Source organism: Arachis ipaensis, chromosome B9, assembly GCF_059453495.1.
Source record: "Arachis ipaensis isolate K30076 ecotype BB chromosome B9, ASM5945349v1, whole genome shotgun sequence".
Classification (NCBI taxonomy): Eukaryota; Viridiplantae; Streptophyta; class Magnoliopsida; order Fabales; family Fabaceae; genus Arachis; species Arachis ipaensis.
Window position 1 is genome coordinate 21926867 of NC_142444.1, and position 16714 is coordinate 21943580.

Consider the following 16714-nt stretch of genomic DNA (forward strand, 5'->3'; position numbering starts at 1 on the left):
AGAATTTCTCTTATAGAAATAAGAACTTCGTTGTAAGCATAGCTCCAAACCAACAAATAATTCTCACATAAAAAATTTGAGTTGTCACAAGTACAAACCTCAATAAAAATTAACTGAAGTATTTAAACCTCGGGTTGTCTCACAAGAAATTACAATGAAGTGATCAATTATTGGCTATGAAGAACAAGGTGGTTTGATTTTCAATTGACAAGAAAATATAATAACAAGAAAGTAAATGACAAGAAGTAATGAAAGAAAGGAAAGAACCCTTGGCTAGATTTAGATAATTGAGATTACCATCCTTGTCTACAAACCAAATATTGACAATTACGAGAGACCAACCCATTAAGTCTACTCCTATGCTTGAAATAAGTATAATGTCTACCTCAATGCATTAAGTACATCAGATAGGCTTGATCAACATCAATCCATAAGTCTTAACCTAGCTACTAATTGACTTAGTAGTAGGCTAGAGTCAATGGTAATCAAATTGACCACATAAGGTTCTCAAATCACAAATTCAATGAGATCCAATGACTCAAGGTCACCCAATTCCCTTAGCCTAGGACAAGAGTAAAGAGAACTACTCAAAAATTAGAGGAAATATTTTATCAAACATTTAGAGTGCAATAAAAGTAAACATCATCAAATGCAAGAATTAATAATAATCATAACTAACAAAAGCAAGAACTCAATAATGGCAACTAAGGTTAACACCAAAAGAACATCAAATATCAATTTGCATTAAAAGAGATCCAAATCCAACAAGAGTTCATTAACATAAAAGAGGCATAAAGGAGAAATTAACACGAGACTAAGAAGATTAAACTATTATAGCATGAAAATGTAAAGGAAACAAGATGAGAACAATAAATTGAACCTAGATCTAAGATGGAAATAAGCCTAAGAACCCTAATTCTAGAGAGAAGAGGGAGCTTCTCTCTCTAGAAACTAAACTACATGATGCCAAGCTACAACTAAGTGCTCCACCTTTGCTCAATCTTCAATTCTGCATGAAATACCCTCATAAACGAATTGGACTTGGGCCTGGACAGCTCAGAAATCGCCCCCAACAATTTCATTTTAAGTGAGTCACGTGCCAAGCGTCACGCGTACGCGTGGGTGACGCGTGCGCGTGGCATGCAAATCTTCAACGCACGCGTACGCATGAATAACGCGTGCGCGTGGCCCTCAATTCTCCAAATGCTCATTTCTTCATGAATTCTCTATTTTGCATGTTTTTCTCTTCATTTCTTCCATCCAATATTTGCCTTATGAACCTTAAATCACTCAACAATCACATCAAGGCATCGAATGGAATTAAAGTGAATTAAAATCACCAATTTAAGGGCCTAAAAAGCATGTTTTTACACTTAAGCACAAATTAAGGGAGAATTATAAAACCATGCTATTTCATTGAATAAAGGTGAGAAAATGTGATAAAATTCCCTAAATTAAGCACAAGATAAACCACAAAATTGGGGTTTATCAAACCTCCCCACACTTAAACTAAGTATGTTCTCATGCTAAACTCAAGAAAGAAACAAAGGGTATCAACATTTATTCAATGTAAACTACCTAAATGCAACTACCTATATGCAATCTATCTAAATGAATGCAAGTACTTGGTCAAAATAAATCAATTCCCAAGAAAGCATATACAAGTACAAGGGCTAAAGCAATAGCAATCAAAGCAAACCCACAATTGAATTGAGTTATTGAAATATTTTTCAAACTTGCAAGAAAAGATGGTCATGGGTGGAAGCATGTAATTGAGTGATCGAACCCTCACTGGATGTGTATCCGCTCTAGTCACTCAAGTGTATGGGGTTGATTCACTCAATTCTCCCATAATCATGCTTTCTAATATTTGTTTTTCATCTAACAATCAACAATTATTTTATGCATGCATACAAATATCATGAGGTCTTTCCATAGGTTGTAATGGGGTTAGGGTCAAGGTAAGATGCATATGGTCAAGTGGACTAGAATTTGAATCTTTGATAAGCTTAAACTTCCCACCTAACCTATATAACAACCTATACAATTTCGAAGCTAACCTAGCTACCCATTCTTCACTTTTTCACATACTCATGCATTCTCTTTTTGATCACCACACCTATGCATTGATTTTTATTGAACTTCATTTTAGGGCATTTTATCCCCCTTTTTATTGCTTTTCTTTTTCTTTCTTTTCTCTATTTTTTTTCTTTTCTTTTTATTTTCATTAATTTTTTTCAAACTAAACTATATATATACAAAAGCATCAATACATATGATTTAACATTTAATTGATACATGAGTATGCACCCAATTCCTGTAATTTTCAACAAAATCGTAAAATACACTTTTATCTCTACCCAATGTTCCCAACTCTCCCAAAATCAAATGATAAATACTATCACTAGCCTAAGCTAATCAAAGATCCAAACAAGGGACATTTATTGTTTTTTGCTTAAAGGCTTGTAATGTGCTAAAATTAAGAACAAATGGGTTTAGCATAGGCTCAAAGTTGGCTAACAATGGAAGATAAAAGGTAGGCTATTAGGTAAGTGAGCTATTTAAAACAATGGCCTCAATCATATAAGTGCATTCATATACAAAATAATGGACATAAATAATCAAACAAACTAAAGATTACAATCATAGAAAGAGAATAATGCACACAAGAATGAAAATAAGTGGTTATATAACGTAACCACACAATTAGGCTCAAATCTCATATGCTTGTGTTCTTAGCTCAAAGACATGATCCAAAATGTATGTAATTCAAGTAAGTTCTAAATTTTTTTTTCAATCAATTGGGGTGCCCTATAGATAAATTCCTTGAAAATTTTCATTATTTTGACTAAGCTTATTATATATATATGCAAAACAAGAAAATGCAACTAAAAATCCTAGAAGACCTAAAAATGAAATGTAAAAGTGTTGGCATTAGAAACTTGTCACCCAAAAACGCCGATTGATCGGACGACCTCCCCACACTTACAAGTTTGCACCGTCCTCGGTGCACTCAAAGATGAGCAAGGGGGTATGGCGACTTCCCGAGTTGCCACCTTTAGCTGGTGGATCAACCGGTTGCTGCGTGTTCTCCCGCTTCTATTTTTTTGCTTATGGTGCATCAGTCATGAAAAATGGAGAATAACACCGTAAGATGAAAAAAAATACAAAAGCAAGAAAGCATAAATTATTGGAATGAGGTAAATCACTAGAATGAAGTGAGTGAATTAGTGTGACATTAATGAGAAAATAGGTGTGTGAATTCTAAATTAGGTGCCCTTTAGAACACATACACTATCATAGAGATCTATGTCACAATTACACAAAGAAAGTATGCACGTCACTCATTCTAGTGTGATTGAAATACTTTAAAAGACTTGTAGGTTAAGGCAACCAAACAAGTAGTGAAGAAGCATAAAAGCATTCAAGCGAAGTCAAGCAATTGTGAAATTGGATAATGAATGGATATTGATTGATGTGCAAGGTAACTTTAATGAACAAGATGGAATGTGAAACTTACACATCAAACAATGACACATATTGAAGTTTATTTGTAACACCTAAGTGACATAGAGGTGGAGCACATGGGTGCTATGGAACTTAGAAAAAAGAAGATAGAAGTGAAAATCAATCACATAGCAAGCATGGTCCACAAAGCTTGAAAAGCTCAAAAATATGTCCCTAGATAAGCTTTCGATCCAATTCCACAATCTCAATGCATGAAATAGATGGTATGAATAAGGGGCAATCCTAAACAAGCATCACCTAACAAAAAAATGCATTGATAATGTACAATTGCCTAACAATGGATGATGAATGCATGGCGGCCAAAACATGCAATTCAAAAGATTTAAGATACTTGGAGGTAATGTACAAGTACTTGGTATTCAAAACATTAAGCATTAAGAACTCGAAACCAAGTAACAAAATTTTACCCTCAACAAAGAATCCAACAATGAATATCAAAAATAGTTATGCTAAAATAGCATTCAGTTAATAATAAGCAGCAATAAACAGTAAACAAGATTAATAATCCAACACTTATAATGAAACAGAAAAAATAAACATGAAACAAACTAACTAAATAATTAACTAATCAACTAACTAAAAGAAATTGTGTTATATGGTGTTTGGTAGTGTTGGGTGATGGTTGAAGGGTGGAAAGAAGAGAAGAGAAGAGAGAAGAAGGAAAGGAATGGAAAGAAGAGAAGAAAAGAAGATCGGTGATGCAGGGCATCCCACGTGTACGCGTGGAGTGACGCGTGCGCGTAGTGAGGTGAAATGGGAGCGACGCATACGCGTGGATCACGTGTACGCATGGGTGAGGCGTACGCGTGGGTTGGCTTGTGCAAAAGGCATAAATCTAGCCTATTTTACGCACAACTCTCGGGTTTTTGGCTGGGAGGTGAAAATTTGGGATCCACGCGTACGCGTAGACGATGCGTGCGCGTGGATGGTTGAAAAACTTGGTGTCACGCGTACGTGTGGATGGTGCATTGTCTTTCAAAATTTTTCTATCTTTTTGCACCAAACTAAGCATTTCAAGCCTCCAAACAGCTACCAAAATACCATAAAACTTTATTTAACATACTAGACTCCCAAATAAACTCGACTAACTAAGCAAAACATGAAATTAAACTAATTTTTACCAATATTTACAAAAAGAGAGAAAGGGAAAGATGTTACCATGGTGGGGTGTCTCCCACCTAGCACTTTTGTTTATTGTCCTTAAGTTGGACTTATGGGGGGCTCTTAATTAGGGTGGCTTATGTTTGAATCCATCCTTGAACATCCACCAATGCTTGGACTTCCAGTAAGCTCCATCATTCAAAATTGATATCTCCAAGCCTTGAGGGAGTTCTCCACAAACCATGAGCTCCCAAAATTGATCCTCCTCTAGTAATCCGGGATCCCACACTTTGTTTTTACACCCGTCTTCAAATTGATCATGGTGATTCCCTCCGGGTGGTAGAAAAGTTGAATTCTTACTAAGGCACCAAGTAATCCCCCTAGACCCATCAAATTGAGAACTACACCAAGTCATGCTCCTCAACTTTGAGCTTCCAACCATAATGAGCCTAGATTTACAACGCCAACCACTAAACATCCTCCTCTTACGTTTAATTCCACAAAGCGCCCTAAGTTGGCCATCCGTCTCAAGAATACCATATTCAAGTGGGATAATAAAGCTAAGAGTTAGAAGTTTTACCCACTCAAATGAAGGATTGGATGGCAACCTAGGTGGAGGAGTTCCAAATGATCTTGATAAAGCGTGTTCCACTCATATCCATCCTCTTCTAGAGGCTTCCACCACTGGCAAGGCTCTTCAAGCTCTACCTCTTGCCAAGCTTCCTCAAGTTTAAGCTCTTCCTCACCAATGTCTTCTAGCTCTTCCCCATCACTCAAATCATAGATAGGAGGTTTAATGAAATCTACCTCATCATCAATTCCAAGCATAGTGGGGAAGGATTCATCAAGCTCAAAAAGATCATATGTTGATGCGGAATCATCATATATAGGAGGACTTGTTGCTTGCCTAACTTCTTCTAAACCTTCTTCTTGGTAGCTTTCTTCCAATTCCATCTCATCTTCATTGCTTACCAAGGGCATGGGAGGTTGTGCATCTTCTTCTTTAATCTCAATTTCAAGCTCAATGAAAGAGGATTCAATTATAGATAAGAAATTTGCAATGATTGAATCCATCTCCTGATCAACTCCTTCAAAGTCTTCAACCATGATATGACTTGGAGGGTGTACACTCTCCTCCTCAACACCAATTTCATACTTCATGGCAGAAGGCTCTTCAACTTGTGATTCTTCCATGTACTCAACATATCCTAAATCTCCAACCACTACTTCCTCTTGTTCAATAATCTCTACCTCCTCCTCTTGTTGCACTTCTTGTCTCAACTCCTCTTCTCCACCTTGAAATTCTAAATTCACTCCCTCACTAAGCTCTTTGGTTGCTTCTCCACATTCAACAATAAGAGTGTCTTGATCGTGTAGGCTTAGGCGGGCTGAGACCATGTTGCTGACGGCTTCCATCACAATAGCAATCTTGGTTTCTATCTCCTTGAACGCTTTTTCCGTCTCCTCTTGTTGCCTTAGGATACAAGATCTAAAGTCTCCTTGTTCTAGAATGAGGACATGGAGACCTTCGTTCATTAGGGGCGGTGGTTGGAGAGAGGGTTCATTGTTTGAAGGAAAGGTATTGTGGTTGGAAGATGGTTCATATTGGTGAATGTCTTGAGGCGGTGTATAGGAAAATTGTGGTTCTTGGGAGTATTGGTGTTGGAATGGTGGTGGCTCTAAATATGGTGATTGGTATGGTGGATATGGGATAGGATTATATAGGGGTGAATGGTGGTATGAGGCTTGTGAGTATGGTGGATGGCTATATTGAGGAGTGGGATCATATGCATATGATGATTGTGGTTGACAATCGCAATAAGGGTCATCACACACATTAGATTGATATGCATCTTCGGCTGGTTCTTGCTCATAATACATTGGTGGGGGTTGTTGCCATGAAGTTTGATTAAATGCTTGAGGCTCTTTCCACCTTTGATTGTCACATCCTTGATGCATGTCACCATTGTAATTTCTATCTCTTACAACATAGTTGTAACCACACTCATAGCCAAAGTGATGAGAATTCATAGTATAAGGAGAAAATAAGAACAAAAACTAACAAGAAACAAAGAGAACAAAATCCTACAACTAGCAAAAACTAACAAGCAAACCAAAATTCAAGCTATTCACAATATATACAATAGCCAATAACATAGCACCATTACAAATCCCCGGCAACGGCGCCATTTTAAAAGTGAAAGAATTGTCGTGTCGGTCTAGAATTTCTCTTATAGAAATAAGAATTTCATTGTAAGCATAGCTCCAAACCAACAAACAATTCTCACATAAAAACTTTGAGTTGTCACAAGTACAAATCCCAATAAAAATTAACCGAAGTATTTAAACCTCGGGTCGTCTCACAAGGAATTGCAATGAAGTGATCAATTATTGGCTATAAAGAACAAGGGAGTTTGATTTTCAATTGACAAGAAAATATAATAACAAGAAAGTAAATGACAAGAAGTAATGAAAGAAAGGAAAGAACCCTTGGCTAGACTTAGATAATTGAGATCACCATCCTTGTCTACAAACCAAATATTGACAATTACGAGAGACCAACCCATTAAGTCTACTCCTATGCTTGAAATAAGTATAATGTATACCTCAATGCATTAAGTACGTCAAATAGGCTTGATCAACATCAATCCATAAGTCCTAACTTAGCTACTAATTGACTTAGTAGTAGGCTAGAGTCAATGGTTATCAAATTGACCACATAGGGTTCTCAAATCACCAATTCATTGAGACACAATGACTCAAGGTCACCCAATTTCCTTAGCCTAGGCCAAGAGTAAAGAGAACTACTCAAAAACTAGAGGAAACATTTTATCAAACATTTAGAGTGAAATAAAAGTAAACATCATCAAATGCAAGAATTAATAACAATCATAACTAACAAGAGCAAGAACTCAATAATGGCAACTAAGGTTAACACCAAAAGAACATCAAATATCAATTTGCATTAAAAGAGATCCAAATCCAACAAGAGTTCATTAACATAAAAGAGGCATAAAGGGGAAATTAACATGAGACTAAGAGGATTAAACTACTAGAGCATGAAAATGTAAAGGAAACAATATGAGAACAATAAATTGAACCTAGATCTAAGATGGAAATAAGCCTAAGAACCCTAATTCTAGAGAGAAGAGGGAGCTTCTCTCTCTAGAAACTAAACTACATGATGCCATGCTACAACTAAGTGCTCCACCTTTGCTCAATCTTCAATTCTGCATGAAATACCCTCAAAAACGAGTTGGACTTGGACTTGGGCCTGGGCAGCTCAGAAATCGCCCCCAGCGATTTCACTTTAAGTGAGTCACGTGCCAAGCGTCACGCGTACGCGTGGGTGACGCGTGCGCGTCGCTGACCAAAACTCCTACTTACGCGTACGCGTGGCATGCAAATCTTCAACGCACGCATACGCGTGGATGACGTGTGCGCGTGGCCCTCAATTCTCCAAATGCTCATTTCTTCATGAATTCTCCATTTTGCATGCTTTTCTCTTCATTTCTTCCATCCAATACTTGCCTTATGAACCTAAAATCACTCAGCAATCACATCAAGGCATCGAATGGAATTAAAGTGAATTAAAATCACCAATTTAAGGGCCTAAAAAGCATGTTTTTATACTTAAGCACAAATTAAGAGAGAATTACAAAACCATGCTATTTCATTGAATAAATGTGAGAAAAGGTTATAAAATCCCCTAAATTAAGCACAAGATAAACAAAAAAATTGGGGTTTATCAATACGCACGAGCAAAAACACACTTGCTGGTCCGTGCGCGCACACACTAGCGTACGTACGCACGCTCACCAGAAATCCTATTTTTTGCAACTTAGGAAAAATTCAGTTTTCTACACCTAACTTCCAACATCCATAACTTTCTCTACAAAACTCCAATTTCTACAAACTTTATAATGTTATAAAGCTCTTGAAATTATCTTAATTTTGAAATAAAATTCACTCAAATCCAAAATATGAAACTCAAATTATGTACCGCCAAATTTGGTTAAAAATCAAATTTTACTAAAAATCACCAAACCTCCTCTTTTACCAAATTCTCAATCCTAAACCAAAATTTAATAACCCAGAACAATATCAAACAAACTCAAAGCAATTCCATATCCATCTCATTCCCTTCCACAACATTCCAATACTCAATTTTACCAATTGTAACCTAACAATTAATAGCCAACACAATATAATTCATCAATAAATCATTGCAAAATTCATAATCATTCATCAATTCTCATCAATCACCACAATCATTAATTATCACACATTTACATAAGTAGATTTAATATATCCATCAATTCACTAAACCTTAACGAGTTCACATAGTTCAACTTATCATACGGTCAACTACGAGAAACTAAAACTATATCTTGGTTGATTTCTTCCTAAGATCGGAGCACCTTAAAATGACCTCTACCACAAGTTCCAAATCTCCAACTCCTTACCAAGTGAAATAACCGCTTCTAAGGTTCAAGTCAAGCATCCCACCACCACCAATTTGATTCTAAGTCATACAATTTAATCTAACATCATTTAATTTTATTATAATCAACGTAGAGTTTATGAATATCAATAATTTACAAGAGTTCAAAGATTCTTTACCATTAATAATCAAAACAATACTAATATATACTAATTAAATAACAATATATTTTTTTTTAAAAAAAAATTGAGAGGGAGAAGGCATGGTCATTATAGATCTTTTATAAATTGATAAGAACCTACCTAATAATTTGGTAAAATTATAAATATCAATCAAATAATTAAACCTAAAATATATTCACTAATATAGTAATGTGTCAACTGAAAGCATCCATATACCTTGAGTAATTGAACAACAACGTACTCTACTAACTCGTGAATAATTATGATGCAAAAAAGTTTTTTATTTTTATGAAAATTAAATTTCTATGTTAAACATAAAAGAAAAAATTATTGTTCTAAGAAGTTATGAAGCTTACTTCAAATCGAAACATAGTTAACTACTAAATCCTTCTTGTTAAAGTATATTTAGAGATATCATATTTGTTTATTTTTATTTATAATAAATAAAATATAATAAAAAATTAATTATAAATATGCTTAAAATATATACCAAATTAATAATATTTTGAGAACATTATCTAACTAAGTTATACATTATTTGATTAGCAGTAAATAATATTTTACTAATTCTTATTGTAATGACAAACTTAAAATTTGCTGGCAACTAATTAAACGTTATTTTACTTATTTCTAATTTATCTAGAAAACTTAAAAAACCTTTTTAATTAAAGTTTTCACTTTATTATAATTCTTGAGTAATATACTTTTAAGTTATATTTACTTAATTTATAATTTAAAATTAAAAAAAAGAAAATATAATAATCACTTAATATAGTCTAATTTATTTTTTAAATACTTTTCATTTTCCTTTTAAATTTTTAAAAAAATGCATATAGAGTTTTTATTAATTAAATAAATTTAAATAAGTTTTTAATTTTAATATTTTTAAAATTTTTTATTATTCATATATATATTGTTTAATTTGTCCCAAAACTTAAATATTTGATTTTATTGGTTATTGTTGTGTATTATTGTTAAATAATTACATTATCATACATAGCAATTAAAACTAAGAATGAAAACATAAACATTTTAAGTTCTTTTAAGAACTTAATATTAAAAATGATACAATTTATTAGAAGAATTAAAATTTAAAAAATATATAATTTTAAAGGACTAAAACTTATTTAATTCAATAGAATACTCTTAGTATTTATTATTAAATAATTGCACTTTTATGGCATATAATAAGATATGCATAACATAACTTATTATACACTGTTAGAGTACTATTCTTTTATTTTAATTATTAAGGTTAAAAGGCAAGTACTCATAAAGAATAATAGGTAATGTTTAAAAATGGGATCTAAATTCTATGCTTTTAATTCCTTATACATGATTACGTGTAAAATTTATATGGATTGAATGCTAGGTGCTGGTTTGAGAGGATGACACAGACATAATTTAGGGTTGAGATGAAGAACAAGCGGTGATAAAAACTAGTTATTTATAATTTAGTAACACATATACGAAAATAACGAGCGGTGAGTGAAAACTGTCAACAGAATAATAAAGATTGAAATGAAGTATGCTCCTAATAAGAACATGTGTTACATATTACATATTTGGCTATATCTGACCATCTGCTATACAAATATTATGACATCCAACTCACAGCTAACTCACTTATAGTATCAGACAAATTAAATCTCACATATGAAATCAACTCAATTGTTTTTTTTCATAAATTACATTATCCTAAGATATTATTATAAAATTTTAACTTTATATATATTTTATAAAGAATTGCAATTGAGTACATGAGTGAATCAATAAATATTTTAAAAGTTAGAAAATTTTATAAAAAAAATAAAAAAAAATATTTCTTCATTTTAAAATAGATGTCCAAAATTAATATTCATATATAAAAATTAAAAATAATAAAAGTTAATCATTTTTTTAATTATCACAATTTAGTTAATGTAACATAAAAAAAATTAGTTGATTTAAATAGATTTAACACAATTAAAAATAATCTATATTAAAGCCTTTACAATTATACTACTAATTTTAAATAGTTGATCATAAAAATATATTTGTCAGTGTATATAATTATTCAGAATATATAATTATTTAGCGTATATAATTGTTCTCATTAAATTTGGATTTGGGTATAAAAAATTATTAAGGTTAATATTAATTATTAGTTTTAATAGAATAAGTATGCTCAAATATTTTTATTTTTCTCAATTAAATATTATACAAGAATCTCATGTGAGTTAATCTATATATACGCCTACATGTTGTACTAAAATCAAATATCTCATTCTTCTTTGCTAATAATAATTAGTTTTTCTCATACAATCATAGTGTTAGGTAAAAAAACATTGAAACTATTGTCATGAGTTAGTTTTCACTCTAAGTAACAATACAAAAATTTTCAGACTAATTAATCACCATTTTTTTCGATGTGATTTAGATAATCTTCTCGTTTTAATTTGAGTGTATACTTTTTCTTTTATTATTCATTTTTTAAATATTATATATCGTGAGATTATTGAACTTTTTCTGGAGAAAAATAGTTTTATTAATTTGATGGTATAAGATCAAAAGGAATTAAGTAAAAAAAAAATGATTGTCATATTAAAAATGATAGAAAAAAAAAAAAAGTAACTTATAAGATTTTTCATGTAAGGACTTTAGAAGTTTTAAATCTCAGGAAAGGACTCTCCCAACAAATTATAAATAACAACACTTTTTTTTAAGAAATCATGCTATCAACACTTTTCAAGTTTTATCATCATATTCCACTCTTTTTTCTTTATTATTATTATTCTTCTATTCTTTCATATTTTGCTTATACTCACTTACTCATTACTCATCATCATGACGACTGTTCTCGGTGAGCAACAAGATGATGATCGATATGGTAATGTTTTTTAAAATCTTTATTTTAGATGTATTTTTTGGGAATTAATTTTCTCTCTTTATTATATCATATAAAAAGAAGCCTAAAACTTATTTTTTATTATTGTAATAACTGCTTTATTCATTTAAATGTTGAGTATTTAAGTATTAAAATAATAAATAAAAGAAAAAAGTGATTTGTAGATAGGTTAAAAATAAATAACTGTTATTTATTTAATTATTTTAAATTTCTTTTTTCAAGTTTAAAATAAACCGAATTTTTTACTATTCTATATTAAATTTTGTTTTTTTTTTTTCAAAAAAAAAAGGAAAATACACGGTTAGATAGTGTGGGTAAATATATGTCAGTTTTTTTTTTTGTTATTTTTTTTAATTATTAGTCTATTCTAAAATTACAGGGAACGATGAAGAAGAAAATATGGCACCGAAAGATGAGAAAGAACTTGCGTTGGACAGTGGATTTGTGGTGCCACATTTCAACTCATTTGGCCACAGATTTAGGTTCATTTCTTCATATAAGTGTAATTATAATAATTATTGTTATTTTTACTGTTTGTGCCCGATTCACCCATTATAATTTATAGCCATCAAGGATCATATTAATCAGAGTACGAGATATTAAACTTAATATTCTTTTATAAAATATTTGGAATTTTAACATATTATAGGAACAATAGTTTTAATATTTATGTTCTCAAAGATGCTTCGTCCAAATTCTTTTAGTTAAATTAAATTTAAATTGACAAACAAAAAAGTGTTAAATTGACTCTTTACTTTAATATTTTTTTTTGTCAAGTGAATTGGACAATTTCTAATCCTAAATATTACACCCATGTACTATACACTCACACATACTATAATCTTAAATATTACATTCATGTACTACACACTCACACACACTATATAAATTTCAAGATGAGGATTTGAACCCAGTGCAGCTCTATATAAGACAAACAATATTATCATCTGACTCAGGATTCAACTGCTAACATTTTTCTTTATTTTTCTCAATATGTATTTTTGGGCCAATTTTTTTTTTCCAATAAGGGATTAAACTTTTTAGTCTTTCGTTAGGCCAATTATTCATTTGTTAATATTTAGCCCAGGCCCATCAAATCACAAATTTTGGAATTCTTATATGATATATAGAATTGTGTTTTGTGTACATAAAAAAATGATTGTGGAAATGAAAAACATTCCAAACAAATTAAAAATAAAGTTGTGAATCAAAGAAAAGAAAAAAAATGTGAAAGCTAAAAGGAAAAAAGAAATCATAAATTGGTGCCTTCTTGAGGCCTGACAAGTATTTTTTGTATCATTTTATCACAATTATAAAGTAAATAAAAGGGTACAAATATTAAATTGAAACTTCAGTCTTTTAATTTAATTGTTGTAGAATAACGCCATGGTAGTTGGTACGCCCCCAATTTCATTTGCACTTGGTACACATAAAATAAATCATATTTTTGGCTCTTAGAAGGTCTAAACATGGTTAAATTATTATTATTATTATTATTATTATTATTATTATTATTATTATTAAAGTTTTCTGTTTGAAATATCTTATTTAATCTATACTCACCAATCATGTACAGATGATATATTTCCAATAGGTTGCGGATTTGATGAATCCAATGTCCATCACAAGGTAAAAATCTATCCAAATTTTGTTTTCTTTAATTTTAGTTAGGGTGGAGAGAAAACAAGATTATGAAAATTAATTTTACAAACTAACATATATTTATTTATATGTTGAATTTTTTCATGATTCAGTATTTCAAAGAAAATCCAAACTATAACAATCCTGCATTCAACACTAAATATGAAATTTATTCTGAGAAATGTGGACTTAATAATGTGATAATGTCATGGGGACATGATTATTATATGTATCTTGTAAGCACCCTATCAAATTTTAAATCATATAATTTAATTATTTCATATATAAATTTTAAATAAATTAGATACCATTCCTTCTATGGTAAGTGCCCAATTAGGAACTAATTAAAGTTAAAATTTTGTAAATTCATATGACTAATTATTCAAATGATTAATTCATAATTCATAATCTTACTATTTGGTACATTATGATTTATTTTGCAGCATTACATAAGAAAGGAGCATATAAGCACTTGATGAATAATGAGGATGTTGAGAATCTGAAATAAGTTCACATTTTTAAGTATATTATAACATTATTACATATATTTTATTTTATTTTAATTATTTATCTATGAATAATGGTGGTTATTACTAATTAATTTTTGTATTATGTAGCAAATATGGCCTATACAGCAAGAGCAAAGTTCGAATTGATGTTGAAAAGGTCAAACCATACTATCTCTCCCTCGTTGAGAAGGTAATAATCAACAAAAATATTAGGGGTGTCCGCGGATCGGATATGGCCGAAAATTCGATTTGATCCGCACAATTTTCATCGGATCGGATCGAATATGATATCCGCGTTTTTTAGTGCCATATCCAATCCAATCCGATCCGCAAATGTGCGGATCGGATATCGGATATATCCGCATAGTTAAACCTTCTCTTTTTAATCATATTTCTATGTAAAAAAATTCAATAAAAATATTTTTTTATATTTTTAAATTTATTTATTCCTAAAATATTTTTAATCAAACTCTTTTTAAATAACAAAAATAAAATAATATAATATATGAATAATAATTACTAACTAAAACATACAAACAAGTAAATATAATACAAAACATATATATTTATTTATTTTTAATTATTATTGTGTGGATCTGCGGATCCGCGGATTAGATACGCTGATGTAGAGTAGATATCCGCGATCCGATCCGTAAAGGGTGCGAATCGGATCCGATCCGATCAATTTGTGGATCGGATCGTATCCGCAATTTTCGGATCAAATGCGGATATTTACCGCGAATCTGCGGATACGATCCGATCCATGAACACCCCTAAAAAATAATATGCAAGAAATTAAACCTTTTATTTCCTAATAAATTCAATAAAAAATATTGTTTTTAACTTAAAATTAACACTTATGTGTCTTCTATTTTTTGTGTGCAGTATTTTCCTACTACAAAGCTGAGGTGGTGAAATGTTGAATTGAAGCTATAAATATTGCTTAAAGTCCCAATAATAATTTAGTATGATAATGTATCATAGTGTGTATGAAGAAGAGGTAATAAATTATATATTCATATGTGTTTGTATTTGATGCTAAATAATTAAAGGGTAAAGTATATTTTTTGTCTTTGAAGTTTAACAAAATTTTTTAAAATATCCCTAAGTTTTATTTTGTTTCAATTTTGTTCTAAAAGTTTTCGATTTGCATCAAATATATCCATAATGGCTAATTTTTCAAAAAATTTAAAATCAATTCAACAACAATTTTATAAGAACAACCCTCAACACATGCAAATCAAGTATGATTTTCGTATATTATTATTAGATTGGTCTTAAATTTTTTGAAAATTTAGCCGTCGAAGGTATATTTGATGCAAATTAAAAACTTTTGGGACAAAATTGAAACAAAATATAACTTAGAGGTATTTTTAAAACTTTTGCCAAACTTTAGAGACAAAAAATATACTTTACCCATAATTAAAATATTATTGTATTTGTATTTGGTGCTAAATACTTAAATATCGTTGTTGTATGAAATAATTATATTAAGGTTTTTTTATTTTCTCTTCTTAAATTCTCTTCTCTAGTTTGGTCAGATTTTCAATAGTAAAGTGCTTTGCGTTACAATATATGTCATGATAATATTCGATATTTATAAAAAATTATATTGACTACTATCATAAATCCTAAACTACTAACAATCAACTACATCATAAATAGTTAAGTTGCATCATAAATATTTAAGCTTTTAATATTCTAATATTCTCTAATATTAATAAAAGATGTAATTATATTATTTGTTAAAAATATATAAAATAGACCTTTTAATATTATATAATAATATATATAAAAAAGAGTACAATAATCATGATTAGAGTTATTAATTATAGAAAAAAGTTCTACATTCATGTAAAAATACATGGATGTTATCCAGGTAACGTCCTCCACACGCGCCTTCTCCCACCTCACAGTTACGCACCTCATATAATGTATATAACGTAAACCTTTTGCTGCGAGATAAACCTTTCTCAACGTAAACCTTGTTCTTCTCTCCCGTTTTCTTTCTTCTTCTTCAACTTAATAAAATTCGTTATTCTCCTCTGTTCGCGTTTTTTTCTTTGCATTATTGATCTGAATTGACTTCAACGTAATTAGCTTTGTCGTTCTTCTTCTTACTCGTTTTCTTTTTCGATCTGGACTTCTGAATTGAAACAATGAATGAATCAACTTCAAACCAGTTGAATGAGTGCGATCTGGATTATTCTTCCGAAACCAGTTTGGAACTTTTGATTATTGAATTTTGAATCGAATTCAATGGAATGCAATTGCTAATTTTATTTGAATTGAATTGAATGGACGGAGGTGATCTGAATCTGAATTGAATTGAATTGAATTGATAATGTCTAAATTGTAGATAGAGTTGTTTCGAATTTGATTTTGTATAATGGATTATCTTTCATTCACTGTGAGTAACTGT

At 30.7% G+C, this 16714-nt stretch overlaps 1 pseudogene; it reads left to right on the forward strand.

Annotated features, from left to right (window-relative positions):
- LOC107615160 (uncharacterized) overlaps positions 1-15617 on the forward strand; it is a 38054-nt pseudogene extending 22437 nt beyond the window's left edge.
- Positions 15618-16714: the final 1097 nt, after the last annotated feature.